The sequence below is a fragment of the Chinchilla lanigera genome, unplaced genomic scaffold (assembly GCF_000276665.1).
Source record: "Chinchilla lanigera isolate Chin_1 unplaced genomic scaffold, ChiLan1.0 scaffold00029, whole genome shotgun sequence".
Taxonomy (NCBI): domain Eukaryota; kingdom Metazoa; phylum Chordata; class Mammalia; order Rodentia; family Chinchillidae; genus Chinchilla; species Chinchilla lanigera.
Window position 1 is genome coordinate 8,886,339 of NW_004955430.1, and position 11,697 is coordinate 8,898,035.

The following is an 11,697-nucleotide window of genomic DNA, read 5'->3' on the forward strand; positions in this document are numbered from 1 at the left end:
GCGGCGGGAGGGGCTCGGGCACGCTGTGGGGGGGGCACGACGCCGTGGGGGGGGGCCGCGCAGGGGTCTGAGCGGCCTGCTGCGCCACGCCCTCAGACGTGTGGTCGTCAGACAGGCGGACCAATGGACATGCATCCTCTCCAATATGCCGTTGAAATCATTATGCATACATAAATGCGTACAGGTTAAAAATAAATAGTTGTCTCAACTCTAGTTTCAAGATGGCGCCTTGAATGCGCACGGTGAGCCCGATTGTGATTAACTCCGTTGGCCTGCCAAAATTCTTTGAAAAGCCCACAGAAATCAAAAATAGGAGCTAATCTATGGAAAATAGAGGCGATATCAACAGGCCAGCCACTTGGGTGCTTTTCTGTCATATTTTGAGGTAGATGAGATTGGATTGAAGAAAGTGTTGGACGAGTCGTCTTTCAGCTTTCAGGACCGTTTTTGTTTTAAGAAAGTTGTTGAGTGCGTACGATTACTAAATAGGCCACATCCAGCAGTGAACACATAAGAGAACATTTGTTTTTTCAAGGAATTTAAATTAATGGGAGATTTTTTTTTCTTCTAGACTTTACAGGAAAAAGCTAGGCCTGCCTGGAGAATTCTGGAACATTCTCAAGGTCAAAGAAATAGGTCCAACAGCAAGGGCAAGCTGTAGGCCAGATGATGGAGCTAATTACTTTTGGAAATCACTCTAACACCTTGTAACCACTGGGGTAACTGCCTATCCTCAGATTTCCCTGTTGTACCGACAAAAAGTATTAAAATGATTTTTTGAGCTGCTAAAACAGTAAACGTCTATAATGTGGAAACTATAGCAACATTTAGTAATTCTGGACAAAACAAAGACCTTATTTTTAATATGGTGTTATAGCTAAACCACTAAGAAATGAAAGGAAATCTTAGGATGCCAAAAATGAAAATAAATGAAAACTAGAATAGGGTCACTTCTCTGGTTTTATTATTTTATTTTACTTTGGTACCTGGAATCGAACTCAGGGCCTTGCAATTGCCGGGCAGGCGACTGTGCCACTGAGCTATGTCCCTGACCTACTTCCGTGGTTTTAGCACTGAAAAATGTCTACATCACAAACAAACCAGGATGGTTGGTAATCCTCAGGGTGAGCAAGGTGGCTTAATCCTTGTAACTCTAGGCCTAGATGCATAAGGGCAGGAGGTAAAAGCTTGAAGTAGGATAGAATGGGACCTAGAATGAGTGCCTTGCAAAACCATATCTCTGAAAAACATTATCCTAAGTGAAAGAGTGACCCAGTAAAAATGGAAAATACCCATGGATAAGCAGCTAACAAAATTTATCTCCTGAAGTAGATGAGAAGAAAAAAATCCTTTGACTCATTAAATTTTGAAATGCTGAGCCTATGTTTCGTAAGAGTTCGGCATTTAAATTTATAGCACTTATGTGCTACTGGGATCTCAAAGTGAAGAAGAGATCGAACCTCCCACCCCACTGGCCTTGCTTTCAAAAAAATCCTGACATGATGCACCTTGAATACCTGGCAGAAGCAAAGATAAAATCGTCTTGGAGAAATACACTTCCCCAGCCTGGGGTTAAAGGAGTGCTCATTAAAACAAAGCACAAAACACCTTCAAAAATAAGCTCACAGAAAAATTATAAAAGACTATTTAAACTGAGAATGGCATGCAACAAAAAAGTTAAAAATGTCAAAAACTTAATAGATGAAGCTTCTTTTGGATTGTGTGTGTTTTCTTTTTCTAACACCATTTTTTTTCCTTAAAACTTATTTGGAATAATATACTTTATATTTTCAGTAATTATTTTATTATTTTTTACATGTAAACTTAAGATAAAAAGCTAATACTTACGTCTTTTTTGTTGTTGTTGTTGTTGTTTTCCGGTACCAGGAATCAAACTCACGACCTTGCACTTGCCAGGCAAGTGCTGTGCCACTGAGCTAAATCCCCAGCCCCAACTTATGTCTTGAAAAAAGCAGAAGTTTCAGGATGTTTTAAACCACCCCCCTTATTATTCATTATGTTAGTTTTATTCTGTGATGTTTAGGCATCATATTTTTTAGACTGATCCACGTATATAATAACATTTAGCTTATCATTTCTTTGCATTTCTTAAATTTTCCTTCTGGGTTATTTTCCTTGAGCCTGTAGTAAATTATTTCTGAATTTCCTTGAATGGCAGCATGATGTTGTAAGCTCTACATTTTTTAACCTGTTTTTCTCACTTTGCTACTGAGAAATTTGGCCTTGGTATAAATTGCTGGTTAAGTTCTAATTTTCTTTGGTTTGCTGAAGTTTCACATCCATGTGACTAGTTGAGTTTTGAAAATTTCTCCTCAAAAGTTTTAGAGTTCTCTGTATTTGTGTATTAACTTTCAACAAATCTAAAATATGTCAATTTTCTTGTCAACAAATAGCTGGCTAAACGACTTATCCTATTTTTCTTATTTCATATTCTAAAAATGATTTTTTTAGTTTTTTTTTAGTTGTTTTTCTTTAAATCGTGAATTTTTCAAATTCTGGTGATCCTATTTTGAACCCATATGAAATCTTTACTTTACAGATGAAAATTCTTTGGAATTTCATTTATTTGAAGACCATTTTTATGATTTTGTTGTATTTATCCTGAATCTCTGTTGTATTTACCCATTTAAAAGTTAATTTATTGTCTTAAGCAATAATACTTGTGTTAATTACATTTTTTAGTGATGAAATTACTATAAAAATTAAAATAAACATGGAACTATTAAAATTTTAAAATATTGTGCATACATCACTTTAAATCACACTCTCCCATGGCAATAGGAAACATACTTTTAGAAATCTTACAGAGCTCTTAGTCTTTAGATATTCAAAGTTAGGCTCTCTAGGGACGAGGGGGTTGGATGTTGAATTGTTTTGCCTCATAAATGAGAATAATTGAATTTTGCTATAGGGAAAAACTAAGCAAGGCAGAGAAAGTGGAATTTGGAGTTTGGAGAAAAGATCTTGCAAAATGAAAAAAATTGAAGTCTTACTGAAAGGTGCCATTCTAGTACCTTTGAATCATTTGGGCAGAATTTAAATGCTTATGTGCCCATATCGTACGCTAGACCAAGTAAATCAGCTGAAGGTGAGACCCATCAATAACTTTAAAAAACTACATGTCTCAAGTTACTCTAGTATGCAGACAAGTTTGAAAATTAGTGATACAGATCCTTGTTTCTCAACGTGCTCTTCAAACCAGCAGCTTCACATCACCTAAGTATGTTAGAAACTCTGTCCCATCCTGGACCTATTGAATCAGAATCCGACTTTTAATAAGATCTCCAAATAGCTCACAAGTATGTAAAAGTTCAAAGAAGATTGCAATAGTGAGAATTCATCATAAACAGTTTGCCTCCCTGTATTTAATAATCTCACAAGTAGAGACTACTCTTCTAGTCTCTCTTGAAGCTAGAGCCTGGGCATGTGACCTACAAAAGACCAATGAAATGCATTTACACTGAATTTTGAAGAAGGGCCCATGACATCTTAAAGCAGGGACTGCAGAGACTCCATTCTGGAGAACGGTGGCCATAGCAACAGCTATGGCATCTTGAACATCTTGAACATTTGTGGAAACTGTGATGCAATTCAGTGCCCAATGGTGGTGACTGAGACTTCTTTACTAGACCAACTGTGCAGTATGATTTCATCTGTTTATGGGAGACATGTACTTCCAACCTGGTTTTTCAGTCCTTTTTGACACCTTGTGAGCTAGCTATCCATTAAGTTTTAAGAAGTTCTTTTCCTGCTTAACTTAGCCAGAACTTCTGTGTCTATTGGGGTGATGAGTGAGTTTGACCAATATTTTTAAAGTTAACAGCTAAAACAGTTTTGTTTTATGTCTCTTTGCTCTGTAATTATGTAACATAATGTCCTTCTCTTGCTTCTAAACTTTTGCAAGTTTCCACTACTTCCACAAAAGCCTCATGCCGGTGATGTTTTGTGAGGCATGTCAAGGGAAAGGCCTATTTCCTTCTCCTTTGTAACATGTAGATATGATCCACAGATGAAATGATTCAGCAGAAACAGAAGCTTGGAGCCAGAAGTAACCTAGAAAAGTATAAATTATACTCTTAGAGCTTCCAGAGCAATAAGAAGAGTTATGTTCTATTTCTACTGCATATAAGGGAGGGTTTGAGCCAATTCTATTTAAATCTCAAGGTATGGTGTCTCATTTTTTAACTGATTTGTATCACATGATCCAGCATAGCAACACATATCTAGCACATCTAACACACTTGGGCATACTTGCAAAGCTGCCTGTCTACCGAGCAATGTTGTGTAAGGTGTGCTTGATCACCTTTAACCTTAGAACCTGAGTAATGGTCTATTAACTCAACACTTAATCTCCTAAGCAAGTTGTCTGAATTTTGGGGTTGATCTGAAACAAGCTTACCTAATGGTAAAATGGCCTTCTACAACTTGCTTCAACATGTAACTTAAAAGTGACTGACTTGTTAAAAGTAACTGCAGGATATGGTGGCGCATCCTTATAATCCCAGCACTCTGGAAGGCTGAGGGAGGAGGATCGTAAGTTTGATCACAACCTGGACAACTTAATGGCTTAGCAAGACCCTGTCTCAAAATAAAAACAAAATAAAAAGGGCTGGGAATATAGCTTGGTGCAAGGCCCTGGGTTCAAACCCCTGTACCCCCTCCCCCAAAACACCCCAAATCAAAAACAATGACAATTGGCACTGATATTGATAGAGTGTTTACTATGTGTAAGGCATTATTATACCCATCTTCTATTAGTTCATCTAATCCTTATAATACTAGGTACTACTATCCTCGTTTTACAGAAAAGAAAGCAGAGGTAGACAGAGGTTAAATAATTTGGCCAAGGTCACACCCTTGGTAAGTATCTAAACTGCAGTAGAAACCAAGTCTGCAATCTTTTTCAAGCACTTTGATATATTAGCAAACTGCATGGAGGAAGAAATGACTGATGTAGTAGGACAAAGTTATATATTCCCTAGGTTCGATAACATTAGCCAAATAAAGGAGGCTGTGAAGACTTTTCTCATTAAAAAAGTTTTTCAATCATTTCTAGTATATTTGCATTAAGTTGGCTTAGGATCAGAACTCACATTCCATCAAAATGAAGCAAAATCCTAATGTAAACCCAATCCTAATGTAAATCCTAATGTAAACCCAAGCTAACTGCTAAAATCTGAATGTTTGTGTTTCCCTGCCTCCATTCATAAGTGGAAATCCTAATCCCTCAGGTGATGGCATTAGGAAGTGGAGTTTTGAGGAGATGATTAGGTGATGAGGAGAGAGGCTTCATGAATGGGATTAGAGTCTTTATAAATGAGGCCCAAGGGGACTTAGTTGCTCTGTCCACCATATGAAGACCCAGCAAAATTTGGGAGCCTAAAACCCAGAAAAGGGCCCTCACTGAAAACTGACTGTACTGGCACCCTTACCTTGTACCTCCTAGCTTCTAGAATCGTGACAAGTAAAATTCTGTTTAGAAGCCATTCAATTTAAGAAATTTCTGTTATAATAGGTCAGACAAAATACAAAACTGGTATCAGGAGTGGCATGTTCCTGTAATGAATACAAATAATGAGGAAGTACTTTTGAAACTAGCTGATGGTAGAGGCTAGATGTTTTCAAGTGCATTGACAGAAAAGTACCTGATGTAAAGGATGAGTCTGGTGAGGGCTCAGAAGGAAAGAAAGGAAGCTGTAGAGAAACCTCAATCTTAGAAAATACACACATGTTTGTGAACAGATGTTGGCAGTAATATGGACCTTAAAGCCATTCTGACAAAGTGTTGGGTGGAAGTGAGGAACTTGTTATTGGAAACTGGAGAAAAGGCACTCCTTATAAGGTGGCATGAACTTGGGTGACTCACATTCATGTTCTGGTATTTTGTGGAGTGTGATATTGTTATAGCAGCTTGAACAGACTAGGGTATTGTCTTAGTCCATTTTGTGCTGCCATTGTAGAACATTTGAGACTGGGTAATTCATAAAGAATAAAGATTTATTTTTGACAGTTCTGGAGTTCGTGAAATCTAATAGCAAAGTTTCAGTCTCTGATGAGGGCCTACTTGCTGCATCATCCTATGGCAGAAGGCAGAGGGCAGAAGGACAATAGAGTCACATGCGAATAGGGATGAGGGAGACAGAGAAGAGAAGGGAAGGGTGTCAAAGGAACTCACTTTTCTTGATTACTATCTCACTCCTGTGATAACATTAATTTCATTAATCCTTCAAGGACCTAAACATCTTCTAAAATTTCTGCCTTTCAGCACTACTATATTGGGGGTTAAGTTTCCAACACAGGAATTTGGAACCATAGTAGGCACAAACTTACACCAGTGACCCAACTGACCTTTGAAGAAGTTATCCACTTAACAAGGAAATTATCACATTTCCTTTTGAATTTTGTCTGTTGGCAACCCTTCAAGTACTTTCCTTAAGTGTTTTGATCAAATCTGAAGTGTTTGACAACCTGATCTCTAGCTTTGGTCTCCCCAGTGGCCCCCTAGTGAGATGCTCTTCCTGGTTGTTAGTTCCTTGTGGCTGCTGCTCCTGTGTTAAGGAATCACTGAGCAAACTTATGCAAATCAGAAGCAGCTGTCGGACATTTGAAAAAGCAGGGAGAAAATGCTGACAAAATTCATTCCTCTTCTTATCCCTATTCACTGTCATCTCCATTTCTATAGGTTTATTTTGTTTTTTCCTTGCTTTTCTTACCCCTTTTTGAAAAGACTGGGAATGTATATGTAAGTTTCTCTTTCTTTAAGCCTTTAAAGCTAAAATTTAAGTTTCCTTTGACTACTATTTCTTGCATCTCAGTTACCTCCCCAGCAGTGACCACTGTTGGTAGTATCCCTGTGAATTCTTTCAGGTCTTTTTCTAAGGATTTTCATTGATATAAAATAGTTGGTACATTGATATAAAATAGTTGGTATTTTTACTGATAGGAAGTATGTATGTACAGTATGTATGCATGTATATATGTATAGTTATGTATTTTTGGTACTGAGGATTGAACTCCAGGCCTTCTCACTGAGCTATGTCCCTGAATTACTCAGCATTTTCATAACTGGGACCTAATACTCAACATCCACAATTTAAAGAAAGAGGTATATCTTGGCTCTTTCAGAAAATTTAGTCAATGATTGTCTGGCTCCAAGACAGAAACATTATGGTGGAAGGGCTGCTCACCTCATGGGAGCCCGGAAGCAGAGAGAGAAAGGAAGAGCTGGGGACAGAGATATATCACCGAAACACACAACCCCAGTGACACACCTCTTCCAACTGGGTACTGCCTCCTAACATGGCATTTAGTTATGAATTCATCAGTAGATCAATCCACTGATGAGTATAGTGCCCCCAATCACCTTCCAAAAGCCTCTGTTTACATACATGAGACTTTGGGGGACATTTTGTATAAATCATCACATTCTGTCCCTGGCTTCCAAAAAGCTCGTGTCCATCTCATTATCCAATATATATTTAGTCCATCTCAAAGAGTCACCAGAGTCTTAACAGCTTTAACTGTGAGTCTCTGTGAAAAGTCAAAAAGTTAAGTACTTCCAACATACAATGGCACAAGGTAAACATTTTCATTCAAAAAGGGAGGAACAAAGGGATAGAAAGGAGCCAGACCCCAAGCCATCAGGGCAAATACTAAATCCTGTAGGCAAACACTAAATCTAATTCTATGTCCAGCACCTGGGGCAAGTATAGTCAAATGTGAACAGAAAAGGGCTTGGGAAGCCCTACCCCTATCAGCTTGTTGACCGAAGCCTATGTGACCTCTCTATTGGGTTGGCTTTGTTCACTGTTGTGGCTTGCTTGGCAGGTGTCCCACACTTCTGGCATCTTTGACTTCCTGGGGTTTCCACTACATCTTTGAATGCATTCCCAGAGTTTTATGTGCTGCCCTTTTAGGAACTCCATGCTCGGCATTCCAGGCCTTCCTTTGAAATCTAGGTGGAAACCTCCCTGACCCCACAACTCTTGTACTCTGCATGCCAGTAAAATCATCATTATGTAGGTAATGTCAAAGTCTGCTGCCAATTTGAGCAGTTGCTAGCCCCCCTTTGTCATGGTTAAAGTGGTGTCTGAAAGGCTGAGCACAGTGTTATGTATCCTAGGGAACCAGTTCCCTAGGAGGTCCTTCTTGAGCATGAGTCCCAGGGACCTTCTTCTCAAATGAAAGGTTTATACTTTTGCACTCTTGAACCTGGAATAAGTAGAGTCTTGCTCGCTTTTAAAATGCCCTCAAGGTGTCTTTTTATCTCTGTAAAGTATTTGGTTTCCTTTTACTGGTGCTTGTCTCTTCAGCACTATGCCTCTTTTGGCTCCAAATTTACATATGATTCTTTCTGGGCCAAAATTTAAATTTTTAAAAGCTTTCTGCTCTCCCCTTTACCCCCAGTTTTCACTATAAATCTGGCTGAAAGGGGCCAGCATACTTCTACCATATCCTGAATATTTGGCTGTCTTGAAATTTTCTCTACCAAATTCGTTAGTCTACTATCATTAAATTTAGTAACCCACAAAATCTTAAGACATAGACAAAACATAGAAAAAAATTTTTTGCCAGAATGAAACACACATTTTGGTCAGATTTCCCAACACTGGACACAATACCCAACAGCTTAAAGGAGAAGAGGTATAATTCAGCTCACAGTTCAGGGAATGTAGTCCATAGTCAGCTGGCTCCAAGGCAGTTTACATTTTGTTTAATAACAGAACTCAGAAATTTCTAATATCAGCATACAGACTTACATAGTTGTTTTTAATGGTGGCATACTTTTACATAATATGTGTATATCACAGTTATTTGTCACTCCCTGGTCAATGGATATTTAGATACTTCCTACTTTCCCCTTGTTGCGAATAATATAAGATAAGCCTATTTCATTGGAGTCACGTAGATATTCTTGTGGAGTGAATGCCAAGAAGTATAACTCCTGGGTCATGGATTATGCGTGTGTTGGGGCATAGTAAACAATACCCCAGAGTATGATACTTGACATACTGATTACTTTGAACTAACAAAGAAACCCCAAGGTTTCTCTGAATTTCTCCTTTAATACCCCTCACCCTATATCTCAGACCTCTTTCTCTCCCACAGTACATGGAGGGGCTTTCTCTAAAATTCCCTTAGCTGAGTAAGCATATTCCTCTAGAGGAATGCAATTATTTTGGACTACCATCCTTCTATTTTATTAAAAAGAGAAGACTGACTCACAGGAAAAGGACTTTTGTCACCTGACTTCAAGAGATTATGGTAAAAATTATCCATTCTTCTGAAGGCTCTTACCTGCCTGAGAGACTTTATGTGCAAAGCAAGAGAGACTTTATTTGCCATGCATTCCTTCCCCTCACTTTCTTGTTAGTCAGTTTTCTTTCCCTATGATGAATTACCTGAGGCACTTAACTTATAAGGAGAAAAGGTTTATTTTGGCAAGTATGGAACATTATGTGAAGAATGTGTGATAGAGTGAAACTACATACATCATAAGCCAAGAAGCAAAGAAGAAGACAGTCTGGGGTCCCACATTACCCTTTGGGGATGCCCCAAATGACCTAAAGACCTCCCACAAAACCTCTCCTCCTAAAGGCTCATAGCATCTCTCAGTAGTGTTTCTCTAGGAACCAAGACGAAAGACGTTGGTGCTATTCAACATTTAAGCTGTAGCACTGTTCCATGGCCTTTTCCTCCTTCCAGAGGCCCCAAGCATTTCTATTTTTTCCTCAGCTTTCTTTCTTTAGTTCAGAATGCTATCTAGCTTCAACCCTCTGGCCCTTCCTTGAGTTTCATACTTTGGCACTTGTGTGCCTTGATGTTAATGAATTTATATGCCTTTTCTTTTGTTGTTGATGAACCTTATTTTCATTTCACTTTATATTTTCCTGATTGCTCATGGAGTTGAACCTTTTTCTACTGTTTGCTGAATGTTCAGGTTTCTATTCTGCTAAACTGCCCAGACTGGGCTTGAATTTACAATTCTTTTACCTCAAACTCCCAGAGTGTTGGGGTTACAGGCATGCGTCTTTATGCCCAGCTTCCACCTTAAAACAATATTAACTACAAGGTGTGATGAAGCTCTCTTAATATTTGTTGATTAATTATTGGCTTGTTACTACCACTTCTAGTTAATACTTTAAGCTATCTCATAGCAGATAAAAGGAAATATGTGACACTTTGTCTACCAGATTAGCAAAATGCAAGTCCAGATTGATGGCTTGATACATTTAAAGTCTTTTAAACTATAATAAAATTAGTAAGATAATTGTACTACTAATTTCTATTGGTTTATTGAAAGAAACAATGTTCAATTGTTTGATCAATCTTACATGCCTATATCTGGTTATCTGAGTAACCACTTTGAAGATAACAATATGTAATACAACAACCATTGTTAATTTCCAGTTACCTTGTTTTTAAATTCTGTATCATTTTTATTGTTTTTGTGTTGTTTTGTTTATGTCTTTGTTTTTGTTATTTTGTTTTTGTTCTTTTCTCTTTAAAATAAAAAATAAATATAGTAAATTTACAAAATAATAAAGAGCTATACTCTAATACAGAAATAGCGGTTGTGTAATTTCTAAGAAATAGGACTATGAAACTTATGATCAATCTTCCTTATGTTAATCTAAACCTTTTGAAGTTTCTACATAGACTATGAATTATTTTCAGAAGCTGCCAAAAGAAAGTAAATAATTTCAAAAGAACACATGAGGAAAAAATATATTTGGCCATTTAGCTCTTTTCTTTTGCCTTTGACATTAGAGATTGAACTGAGGGCTTTCTTACTGAGCTATGCTCTTTCTTTCTTTCTTTCTTTCTTTCTTTCTTTCTTTCTTTCTTTCTTTCTTTCTTTCTTTCCTTCCTCCCTCCCTCCCTCCCTCCCTCCCTCTCTCTTTCAAATCTTTCCTGTGTATCATTTTGATACATAGTGGTACATATATATTGTACCACATATATATATATTGTATCTGGATCTGTTTTACTTTCCCTTCCTCCCATCTCTCCCATCGATTCCTTTTCCATTCGTTCAAAAAGCCAACTCTTTTATTCATTGGTCCTTTGTATTGTTTTTAAGTCTCACTTATTAATTTCTGCTCTGATGTTGTAATTTCTTTACTTCTATTAGTTTCAGATTTGGACTTTTCTTGTTGTTCTAGGTCCTTGAGATACATCATTAGATTATTTATGTGGAACCACTCTGCTTTTTAAATATTGCATTCACAGCTATACCTTACCTCTTAGAACTGCTTTCATTGTGTCCCATATATTTTGATATGTTATGCTTTCATTATCATTTGATTCTAGGAAATTTTTATTTCTTCCCTGATTTCTTCTGTGATCTGTTGATTATTCAGTAATAATCAATAATAACCAATTATCTACTGATTATTCAATAATGTATTATTTAAACTCCATGTGTTCTGTAGTTTTGTGGCTTCTTTTGCTGTTTATTTTTAGCTTCTCTCCACTACAGTCTGATACTAAGCAGTGGGCTGTTTCAGTTCTGTTCTATTTATTTAATCATGTTTAGGACCTAAGGTATGGCTTATTTTGGCAAAAGTTTCATGTGTTATTGAGAAAAATGTGTATTCTGTTGTTGTTGGATGAAACGTTTTTAAGTCCATTTGTTCAGTGCTATGGTTTTTAACTTTGATATTTGTGTTGATA